General features: G+C 40.1%; 1 non-coding gene across 1 annotated transcript; it reads right to left on the bottom strand.

Moving 5' to 3' along the window:
• Window positions 1-4,512: 4,512 nt before the first annotated feature.
• Window positions 4,513-4,620, bottom strand: LOC130959044 (small nucleolar RNA R71). The gene has a single exon (XR_009078141.1). It is a non-coding gene; the product is annotated as a small nucleolar RNA R71 (small nucleolar RNA).
• Between the last annotated feature and the right edge of the window lie 8,040 nt (window positions 4,621-12,660).

The following is a 12,660-nucleotide window of genomic DNA, read 5'->3' as shown; positions in this document are numbered from 1 at the left end:
TGAACTTGGCATCGTTGTCGGCCAGTTGGTCATTTTTAGTTTTTCCCCGTGTACGCGTATGACCTCGTCTGTGAGTAGCCATTAGGGTTTCTATATACACCAAATAATCGATATTAAAGTGATAAGTCTCAATATAAAAGCCTAGTGCTTTAATTATCCCAAAAAGGCAATCACAAACAAGCATACTATACATATATGAATTAGATACACTAAATAGCATGAAAGAAAAAAACACAGAGTATGCAATGAAGTAAAATCAGTCTATCCCTCAGGCTTACGAGGACAAACCGCTCTGATACCACAAAATATAACACTATAATTACCCTAAGCCTTACCTCATGCCATAAAGCAAAGGATAATTAAATGTCACGTTAATTCTAAGGCTTATAAGGTAATATATATATATATAGAAAGAAGCCTGAAGAAGAAGAAGCTCAAAAACAGAGTTTAGGCACAAGATATAGATACAAGATAACAAGTAATATGTAAATATATGAGTATAATAGTAATAAAGTAGTAGTCTCAGCCCGCAGAGTTTAGGCTGACTAGTATATACAGACATAACAGAGTTTTGAAAGTTAAAACAGCATATACAATATCTCTCTCAAAGTTAGCCATCTAAGGCAAATAGAAATACAAAAGTGAGAGTACTAAAACAAACTATTCAAAATAAATCCAAAAGATGATAAAGATTCTCCTCTCTATCACCATCACGCAACTCACCGAGGTGGGTGATGAGCGGATAATTTGTACGCTTTTTGGCATTGTTTTTAGTATGTTTTTAGTATGTTTTAGTTAGTTTTTATTATATTTTTATTAGTTTTTAGTTAAAATTCACTTTTCTGGACTTTACTATGAGTTTGTGTGTTTTTCTGTGATTTCAGGTATTTTCTGGCTGAAATTGAGGGACCTGAGCAAAAATCTTATTCAGAGACTGAAATGGACTGCAGATGCTGTTGGATTCTGACCTCCCTGCACTCGAAGTGGATTTTCTGGAGCTACAGAAACCCAATTGGCGCGCTCTCAACGGCGTTGGAAAGTAGACATCCTGGGCTTTCCAACAATGTTTAATAGTCCATACCTTGCCCGAGATTTGATGGCCCAAACCGGCGTTCCAAATCAGCTCAAAACTGCCCAGCGTTTAACGCCGGAACTGGCACAAGAATGGGAGTTAAACGCCCAAACTGGCACAAAAGCTGGCGTTTAACTCCAAGAAAAGTCTCTACACGAAAATGCTTTAATGCTCAACCCAAGCACACACCAAGTGGGCCCGAAAGTGGATATTTATGTCATTTACTCATCTTTGTAATTCTTAAGCTACTAGTTCCCTATAAGTAGGACCTTTTGCTATTGTATTTGACATCTTGGGATCTTAGATCATCTTTAGGTCTTTGAATCCTTTGATCATGTTTTGGGGGCTGGCCTCACGGCCATGCCTAGACCTTGTTCTTATGTATTTTCAATGGTGGAGTTTCTACACACCATAGATTAAGGTGTGGAGCTCTGCTGTACCTCGAGTATTAATGCAATTACTATTGTTCTTCTATTCAATTCAGCTTGTTCTTGTTCCAAGATATCACTTGTTCTTCAACTTAATGAATGTGATGATCCGTGACACTCATCATCATTCTCACCTATGAACGTGTGACCGTCAATCACCTCCGTTCTACCTTAGATTGGGTGGATATCTCTTGGGTTCTTTAACCGGAATCTTCGTGGTATAAGCTAGAATTGATGGCGGCATTCAAGAGAATCCGGAAGGTCTAAACCTTGTCTGTGGTATTCTGAGTAGGATTCAATGATTGAATGACTGTGACGAGCTTCAAACTCGCGATTGTGGGGCGTTAGTGACAGACGCAAAGGAATCAATGGATTCTATTCCGACATGATCGAGAACCGACAGCTGGATAGACGTGCCTTGACAGGGTGCGTTGAACATTTCCACTGAGAGGACGGGACTGTAGCCATTGACAACGGTGATGCCCAACATACAGCTTGCCATGGAAAGGAGTAAGAAGGATTGGATGAAGACAGTAGGAAAGCAGAGAGACGGAAGGGACAAAGCATCTCCATTCGCTTATCTGAAGTTCTCACCAATGAATTACATAAGTATCTCTATCTTTATCTTTATGTTTTATTCATACATCATCTATAACCAATTGAGTCTGCCTGACTAAGATTTACAAGGTGACCATATCTTGCTTCATACCAACAATCTCCGTGGGATCGACCCTTACTCGCGTAAGGTTTATTACTTGGATGACCCAGTGCACTTGCTGGTTAGTTGTGCGAAGTTGTGATTATGCCATGGTATTGAGCACCAAGTCTTTGGGGCCATTACCGGGGATTGTTTGAGTTGTGAAAAGTAGTGATCACAATTTCGTGCACCAAGTTTTTGGCGCCGTTGCCGGGGATATTAAATGTCCTAACTACGGTTTCGCATTTGTTCCCTGCAATAACAGTGCCAAGTTTTGATCCGGCAACAACACCAAGTTTTTGGCGTCGTTGCCGGGAATTGTTTCGAGTTTGGACAACTGACGGTTCATCTTGCTGCTTAGATTAGGTATTTTTTTCAGAGTTCTTAAGAATGAATTCTAGTGTTTCAAGGTGATGTTCTTATCATCACCAAAGCTGATTGATTCTCATCAATTTAGCTCTTGAATGCAATGTCCTGCTGAAGCTTGACCAAGCCATGTCTAATTTCTTTAGACTAAAGCTTTAGACTAACATTGCATGATTCCTGGAATTCTCATTAAGAATTTTGATATCTTTATTTTCTTTTTCCACTTAATTTTCGAAAAAAAAAACCCAAAAAAATTACAAAATCATAAAAACCAAAAATATTGCATGTTTCTTGTTAAGTCTAGTGTCTCATTTTAAGTTTGGTGTCAATTGCATGTTTCTGTTCTTCTTGCATTCATGTGTCTTAAGTGATCTTCAAGATGTTCTTGATGATTTCCTTGTTTTGATCTTTGAATTCTCTTGACTTGAGTGTTTTGTTCTTTCTCATATGCATTCTCATTTTGTTAGTGTCAGTAGTATACAAACTGCTATGTTTGGTGTCTTGCATGCATTGTTATTTGATTTTAGTTGCATTTTGATTATTCCTCATTATTAAAAATCCAAAAATATTTTTAATTTGTGTCTTTTCAAGTCAATAATACAGAGAATTGAAGATTCAGAACATACAGCAGAGGAATTACACAGAAAAAGCTAGACGTTCAAAACGCCCAGTGAAGAAGGCAAACTGGCATTTAAACGCCAGCCAGGGTACCTGGCTGGGTGTTTAACGCCCAAAAGGGTAGAGCTTTGGGCGTTAAGCGCCAGAATGTGCACCATTCTGGGCGTTTAACGCCAGGATGGCACAAGAGGGAAGATTATGTTTTTAATGCAAATTTTTTTTTCAAGTTTTCAAAGTTTTTCAAAATCAAATCTTTTTCAAATCATATCTTTTCAATCAAATCTTTTTCAAAATCAATTTCTTTCCTTTTTCAAAGATACTTGCTAACAATTAATGATTTGATTGAACATTTCAAGTATGTTGCCTTTTCTGTTGAGAAAGATTTAATGTTTGAATCATATCTTTTCTTGTTAGCCAAGTCATTAATTTTTAACAATCAAATCTTTTTAAATTCTTTTTCAAATCATATATTCTCAATCATATCTTTTTAAAACTATAACTTTTAAATCACATCTTTTTCAAAAAATTTTTCAATCATATCTTCTTCAAAATCTTTTTCAAAATGTTTTTAAAATCTTTTACTTAATTTTCGAAAAATCTCTTCCCCTCTTCTCACATCCTTCTATTTATGGAGTACCACTCCTCCTCAATGCATAATTCGAACTCTATCTCACTAAGTTCGAATTCTTCTACCTCTTCCTTCTATTTTTTTGTTCCTCTGATACCTCAAGGAATCTCTATACTGTGACATAGAGGATTCCACATTTTCTTGTTCTCTTCTCTTTCATATGAGCAGGAGCAAAGACAAAAGCATTCTTGTTGAGGCTGATCCTGAACCTGAAAGGACCTTGAAGCGAAAGCTAAGAGAAGCTAAAGCACAATTCTCTGTAAAGGACCTAACAGAATTCTTCAAAGAAGAAGAACCCATGGCAGCCGAAAATAACAACAATGCCAACAATGCAAGGAAGGTGTTGGGTGACTTTACTGCACCTACTCCCGACATCTATGGGAGAAGCATCTCTATCCCTGCCATTGGAGCAAACAACTTTGAGCTTAAGCCTCAATTAGTTTCTCTAATGCAATAGAATTGCAAGTTCCATGGACTTCCATTGGAAGATCCTCATCAGTTTTTAGCTGAATTCTTGCAAATCTGTGACACTGTCAAGACTAATGGGGTTGACCATGAGGTCTACAGACTTATGCTATTCCCTTTTGCTGTAAGAGACAGAGCTAGAATATGGTTGGACTTACAACCTAAAGAAAGCCTGAACTTTTGGGAAAAGCTAGTCAATGCCTTCTTGGCAAAGTTCTTTCCACCTCAAAAATTGAGTAAGCTTAGAGTGGAAGTCCAAACCTTCAGACAGAAGGAAAGTGAATCCCTCTATGAAGCTTGGGAAAGATACAAACAATTGATTAGAAAATGTCCTTCTGACATGCTTTCTGAATGGAGCATCTTGGGTATTTTCTATGATGGTCTGTCTGAACTATCCAAGATGTCTTTGGATAGCTCTGCTGGAGGATCTCTTCATCTGAAGAAGACGCCTACAGAAGCTCAAGAACTAATTGAAATGGTTGCAAATAACCAATTCATGTACACTTCTGAAAGGAATCCTGTGAACAATGGGACAAATCAGAAGAAAGGAGTTCTTGAGATTGATACTCTGAATGCCATATTGGCTCAGAATAAAATATTGACTCAGCAAGTCAACTTGATTTCTCAAAGTCTGTCTGGAATGCAAGCTGTACTAGGCAGTACTAAGGATGCTTCATCTGAAGAAGAAGCTTATGATCCTGAGAACCCTTCAATGGAAGAGGTGAATTACATGGGAGAACCCTATGGAAACACCTATAATTCTTCATGGAAAAATCATCCAAATTTCTCATGGAAGGATCAACAGAGACCTCAACAAGGTTTCAACAACAATAATGGTGGAAGAAACAGGTTTAGCACTGGCAAGCCTTTTCCATCATCTTCTCAGCAACAGACAGAAAATCCGAAGCAGAACCACTCTGACTTAGCAACCATGGTCTCTGATCTAATCAAAACCACTCAAAGTTTCATGACTGAAACAAGGTCCTCCATTAGGAATTTGGAGGCACAAGTGGGTCAGCTGAGCAAGAAAATTACTGAACTCTCTCCTAGTACTCTTCCAAGCAATACAGAAGAAAATCCAAAAGGAGAGTGCAAGGCCATCAACATGGCCGAATTTGGAGAGGAGGAAGAGGAAGTGAATGCCACTGAGGAAGACCTCAATAGACGTCCACTGGCCTCCAATGAGTTCCCTAATGAGGAACCATGGGAATCTGAGGTTCACACTGAAACCATAGAGATTCTATTGGACTTACTTCTGCCATTCATGAGCTCTTATGAGTATTCTTCCTCTGAAGAGGATGAATATGTCACTGAAGAGCAAGTTGCTAAATACCTTGGAGCAATCATGAAGCTAAATGACAAGTTATTTGGTAATGAGACTTGGGAGAATGAACCTCCTTTGCTCACCAAAGAACTGGATGACTTGTCTAGGCAGAGATTACCTCAAAAGAGACAAGATCCTGGGAAGTTTTCAATACCTTGTACCATAGGCACCATGACCTTCAAGAAGGCTCTGTGTGACTTAGGGTCAAGTTTAAACCTCATGCCTCTCTCTGTAATGGAGAAGCTAGGGATCTTTGAGGTACAAGCTGCAAGAATCTCACTAGAGATGGCAGACAATTCAAAGAAACAAGCTTATGGACTTGTAGAGGGTGTTCTGGTAAAGGTTGAAGACCATTACATCCCTGTTGATTTCATAGTCCTAGAGACTGGGAAGTGCATGGATGAATCTATCATCCTTGGCAGACCCTTCCTAGCCACAGCAAAGGTTGTGATTGATGTGGACAGAGGAGAATTGATCATTCAAGTGAATGAAGAATCCTTTGTGTTTAAGGCTCAAGGATACACCTCTGTCACCATCAAGAGGAAGCATGAAGAGCTTCTCTCAAAACAGAGCCAAACAGAGCCCCCACAGTCAAACTCCAAGTTTGGTGTTGGAAGGCCACAACCAAATTCTAAGTTTGGTGTTGAACCCCCACATTCAAACTCTAAGTTTGGTGTTGGGAGGTTCCAACATTGCTCTGAGTATCTTTGAGGCTCCATGAGAGCCCACTGTCAAGCTACTGACATTAAAGAAGCGCTTGTTGGGAGGCAACCAATGTTATATTTTATCTATTTTCCTTTGTTATTTTATGTTTTCTATAGGTTGATGATCATGAGAAGTCACAAAATTAATTGAAAAAGCAAAAACAGAATGAAAAATAGAAAGAAAAACAGTACACCATGGAGGAAGGCCTTGCTGGCGTTTAAACGCCAGTAAGGGCAGCAAATGGGCGTTTAACGCCCAGTCTGGCACCATTCTGGGCGTTTAACGCCATAAAGGGGCACCAGACTGGCATTAAACGCCAGGAAAAGGGTAAGAAGCTGGCGTTAAACGCCAGAAATAGGCACCAGCCCGGCGTTTAACGCCAGAATTGGCATGAAGAGCAATTTTGCTCGCCACTTGGTGCAGGGATGACGTTTCCTTGACACCTCAGGATCTGTAGACCCCACAGGATCCCCACCTACCCCACCACCCTCTCTCTTCTTCTTCACCCATTCACCAATCACCTCAACCACTCTTCCCCAAAAAACCTTCACCTATCAAATCCCATCTTTCTCTTCACCACTCACATCCATCCTTCATAAAACCCCACCTACCTCACCATTCAAAAATTCAAACCACTTTCACTCCCAAACCCACCCTCACATGACCGAACCCTACCCCTCTCTCCACCCCCATATAAACCCATCTTCACTCCTTCATTTTCCCACAAGCTAAACACTACTTCTCCCCCTTTTGGCCGAACCACAAAGCCATCTCCATCTCCTCTATTTCTTCTTCTTCTACTCTCTTCTTTCTTCTTTTGCTCGAGGACGAGCAAACCTTTTAAGTTTGGTGTGGTAAAAGCATTGCTCTTTGTTTTTCCATAACCATTTATGGCATCCAAGGCCGGAGAAACCTCTAGAAAGAGGAAAGGGAAGGCAAAAGCTTCCACCTCCGAGTCATGGGAGATGGAGAGATTCATCTCAAGGGTGCATCAAGACAACTTCTATGAAGTTGTGGCCTTGAAGAAGGTGATCCCCGAGGTCCCTTTTCAAATTCAAAAAAGGTCAACTTTAATTAAAGGTTGGACCAAGTCCTCACAGACATTTGTGAAGAGGGCGCCCAATGGAAGAGAGATTCAAGAGGAAAGCCGGTTCAACTGAGAAGGCATGACCTCAAGCCCGTGGCTAGGGGATGGTTGGAGTTTATTCAACGCTCAATCATTCCCACTAGCAACCGGTCCGAAGTTACTATAGACCGGGCCATCATGATCCATAGTATCATGATTGGAGAAGAAGTAGAAGTTCATGAGGTTATAGCCCAAGAACTTTATAAGGTGGCGGACAAGTCATCTACCTTGGCAAGGTTAGCCTTTCCTCATCTCATTTGTCACCTCTGTTATTCAGTTAGAGTTGACATAGAGGGAGACATCCCCATTGATGAGGACAAGCCCATCACTAAGAAAAGGATGGAGCAAACAAGAGATCCCACTCATCATGAAATCCCTGAGATACCTCAAGGGATGCACTTTCCTCCACAAAACTATTGGGATCAAATCAACACCTCCATAGGAGAATTGAGTTCCAACATGGGACAACTAAGGGTGGAGCATCAAGAACATTCCATCCTCCTCCATGAAATCAGAGAAGATCAAAGAATCATGAGAGAGGAGCAACAAAGACAAGGAAGAGACATTGAGGAGCTCAAGCACTGCATAAGATCTTCAAGAGGAAGAACAAGTCGCCATCACTAAGGTGGACCCGTTCTTTAATCTCCTTGTTCTTTATTCTCCTGTTTTTTGAATTTTTATGCTTATGTTTATCCATGTTTGTGTCTTATGATCATTAGTGTCTTAGTGTCTATGCCTTAAAGTTATGAATGTCCTATGAATCCATCACCTCTCTTAAATGAAAAATGTTCTTAATAAAAAAAAAAGAGAGAAGAATTGCATGAATTTTGAATTTTATAACAGATTAATTATTTTGATGTGGTGGCAATACTTTTGTTTTCTGAATGTATGCTTAAACAGTGCATATGTCTTTTGAATTTGTGGTTCATGAATGTTAAAATTGTTGGCTCTTGAAAGAATGATGAAAAATGAGACATGTTACTGAGGATCTGAAAAATCATAAAAATGATTCTTGAAGCAAGAAAAAGCAGTGAATACAAAAAAAAAAGAGAGAAAAAGAATGAAAAAAAAGGGGAGAAAGAGAAAAAGAAAGAAAAAGAAAGAAATAAAGTTGTGATCCAAGGCAAAAAGAGTGTGCTTAAGAACCCTGGACACCTCTAATTGGGGACTCTAGCAAAGCTGAGTCACAATCTGAAAAGGTTCACCCAATTATGTGTCTGTGGCATGTATGTATCCGGTGGTAATATTGGAAGACAGAGTGCTTTGGGCCACGGCCAAGACTCATAAAGTAGCTGTGTTCAAGAATCATCATATTTAACTAGGAGAATCAATAACACTATCTGGATTCTGAGTTCCTATAGAAGCCAATTATTCTGAATTTCAAAGGATAGAGTGAGATGCCAAAACTGTTCAGAGGCAAAAAGCTAAAAGCCCCGCTCATCTAATTAATACTGATCTTCATAGATGTTTTTGGAATTCATTGCATATTCTCTTCTTTTTATCTTATTTGATTTTCAGTTGCTTGGGGACAAGCAACAATTTAAGTTTGGTGTTGTGATGAGCGGATAATTTGTACGCTTTTTGGCATTGTTTTTAGTATGTTTTTAGTATATTTTAGTTAGTTTTTATTATATTTTTATTAGTTTTTAGTTAAAATTCACTTTTCTGGACATAACTATGAGTTTGTGTGTTTTTCTGTGATTTCAGGTATTTTCTGGCTGAAATTGAGGGACCTGAGCAAAAATCTGATTCAGAGACTGAAAAGGACTGCAGATGCTGTTGGATTCTGACCTCCCTGCACTCGAAGTGGATTTTCTGGAGCTACAGAAGCCCAATTGGCGCGCTCTCAATGGCGTTGAAAAGTAGACATCCTGGGCTTTCCAGCAATGTTTAATAGTCCATACTTTGCCCAAGATTTGGTGGCCCAAACCGGCGTTCCAAATCAGCTCAAGAATGCCCGGCGTTAAACACCGGAACTGGCACAAGAATGGGAGTTAAACGCCCAAACTGGCACAAAAGCTGGCGTTTAACTCCAAGAGAAGTCTCTACACGAAAATGCTTCAATGCTCAGCCCAAGCACACACCAAGTGGGCCTGGAAGTGGATTTTTATGTCATTTACTCATTTCTGTAAACCCTAGGCTACTAGTTCTCTACAAATAGGACCTTTTACTATTGTATTTTCATCTTTTGATCACTTCAGATCTCTAGATCATCTTTGGACGTCTAGCTCTTAGATCAGTGGGAGGCTGGCCATTCGGCCATGCCTAGACCTTGTTCTTATGTATTTTCAACGGTGGAGTTTCTACACATCATAGATTAAGGTGTGGAGCTCTGTTGTACCTCGAGTATTAATGCAATTACTATTGTTCTTCTATTCAATTCAGCTTGTTCTTATTCCAAGATATTCATTCGCACTCAAGAACATGATGAATGTGATGATTATGTGACGCTCATCATCATTCTCACTTATGAACGCGTGCCTGACAACTACTCCCGTTCTACAAGCAAACAAGGCTTGAATGTTTATCTCTTGGATTTCTTAATCAGAATCTTCGTGGTATAAGCTAGAATTGATGGCGGCATTCAAGAGAATCCGGAAGGTCTAAACCTTGTCTGTGGCATTCTGAGTAGGATTCAATGATTGAATGACTGTGACGAGCTTCAAACTCCTGAAGGCTGGGCGTTAGTGACAGACGCAAAAGAATCAATGGATTCTACTCCAACCTGATTGAGAACTGACAGATGATTAGCCGTGCCGTGACAGGGTGCGTTGAACATTTTCACTGAGAGGACGGGATTGTAGCCACTGACAACGGTGATGCCCAACATACAGCTTGCCATGGAAAGGAGTAAGAAGAATTAGATGAAGACAGTAGGAAAGCAGAGAGACGGAAGGGACAAAGCATCTCCATTCGCTTATCTGAAATTCTCACCAATGAATTACATAAGTATCTCTATCTTTATGCTTTATTCATATATCATTCATAACCATTTGAATCTGCCTGACTAAGATTTACAGGTGACCATAGCTTGCTTCATACCAACAATCTCCGTGGGATCGACCCTTACTCGCGTAAGGTTTATTACTTGGACGACCCAGTGCACTTGCTGGTTAGTTGTGCGAAGTTGTGAAATTATGTTTAGACCATGGTATTGAGCACCAAGTTTTTGGAGCCATTACCGGGGACTGTTGAGTTGTGAAAAGAATGAATCACAATTTCGTGCACCACTTGGCTTAACTGAAGATGTCAAACCAACCCGAATATGCCTCCAACTTGTTGATGGCTCCATTAAATATCCATCAGGCGTAATTGAGAACATGATTGTTAAGGTTGGGCCATTTGCCTTTCCTACTGACTTTGTAGTGCTAGAAATGGAGGAGCACAAGAGTGCAACTCTCATTCTAGGAAGACCTTTCCAAGCAGCTGGACAAATCCTCATTAATGTCCAAAAAGGGGAGGTGACCCTGAGAGTCAATGAAGATGAGTTTAAGTTGAATGCTGTCAAAGCTATGTAGCATCCAGACACATCAAAAGATTGCATGAGAGTTGATATTATTGACTCCCTGGTGGAAGAAGTCAATATAACTGAGAGTCTCGAAAAAGAGTAGAGGACATCTTTAAAGATGTTCAGCTCGATCTGGAGGAACCAGATAAAATAGAAGAACCTCTTAAAACTCCTCATGCAGTGGAGAAGCCTCCTAAACCCGAGCTCAAACCACTACCACCATCCCTGAAATATGCATTTCTGGGAGAAGATAAAACTTTTCCTATAATCATAAGCTCTAGCTTAGAGCCATAGGAAGAGAAAGCACTAATTGAAGTGCTAAGGACACACAAGGCAGCTCTTGGATGGTCCATAAGTGATCTTAAGGGCATTAGCCCAGCCAGATGCATGCACAAAATCCTATTGGAGGATGATGCCAAGCCAGTGGTTCAACCACAAAGGCGGCTGAATCCAGCCATGAAGGAGGTGGGGCAGAAAGAGGTCACTAAATTTCTAGAGGCTGGGATCATTTATCCTATTTCTTATAGCCCCTGGGTAAGCCCTGTCCAAGTAGTCCCCAAGAAGGGTGGCATGACAGTGGTTCACAATGAGAAAAATTAACTGGTTTCTACAAGAATAGTTACAGGGTGGCGTATGTGTATTGACTACAGAAGACTCAATACAGTGACCAGAAAGGATCATTTTCCTGTACCATTCATAGACTAGGTGCTACAAAGACTGGCAGGTCATGATTACTACAGCTTTTTGGATGGCTATTTAGGTTACAACCAAATTGGAGTAGATCCTCAGGATCAAGAAAAAATAGCATTCACATGTCCATATGGAGTATTTGCCTATAGAAGGATGCCATTTGGTCTGTGTAATGCACCTGCAACCTTTCAGAGATGCATGCTCTCTATTTTCTCTGATATGGTAGAAATAATTTCTAGAAGTCTTCATGGATGAGTTCTCAGTATTTGGAGAATCATTCAGCTCCTGTCTTGACCATCTAGCACTTGTTCTGAAAAGGTGCCAAGAGACTAACCTGGTTTTAAACTGGGAGAAATGTCACTTTATGGTGACTGAAGGAATTGTCCTTGGGCACAAAATTTGGAACAAAGGAATAGAGGTGGATCAAGCTAAGGTAGAGGTAATTGAAAAATTACCACCACCTGCCAATGTTAAGGCAATCAGAAGCTTTTTGGGACATGCAGGATTCTATAGGAGGTTTATAAAGGAATTTTCAAAAATTACAAAACCTCTAAGCAATCTGCTAGCTGCTGATACACCCTTTGTCTTTGACACAGAGTGTCTACAGGCATTTGAGACTCTGAAAGCTAAGCTGCTCACAACACCAGTCATTTCTGCACCAGACTGGACATTACCATTTGAACTAATGTGTGACACCAGTGACCATGCCACTGGTGCAGTATTGGGACAGAGGCATGATAGGCTTCTGCACATTATTTACTATGCCAGCCGTGTTTTAAATAACTCGCAGAAAAATTACACAACCACAGAAAAGGAATTGCTTGCAGTGGTTTATGCCATTGACAAGTTCAGATCCTATTTGGTAGGATCAAAAGTGATTGTGTACACTGACCATGCTGCTCTTAAATATCTACTCACAAAGCAGGATTCAAAACCCATGCTCATAAGATAGGTTTTGCTTCTGCAAGAGTTTGATATAGAAATAAGAGACAGAAGGGACAGAGAACCAAGTAGCCGATCACCTGTCCCAAAT

Source organism: Arachis stenosperma, chromosome 10, assembly GCF_014773155.1.
Source record: "Arachis stenosperma cultivar V10309 chromosome 10, arast.V10309.gnm1.PFL2, whole genome shotgun sequence".
NCBI lineage: Eukaryota > Viridiplantae > Streptophyta > Magnoliopsida > Fabales > Fabaceae > Arachis > Arachis stenosperma.
The sequence above is the reverse complement of the archived record's forward strand: the minus strand, read 5'-3'. Positions and strand labels throughout refer to the sequence as shown.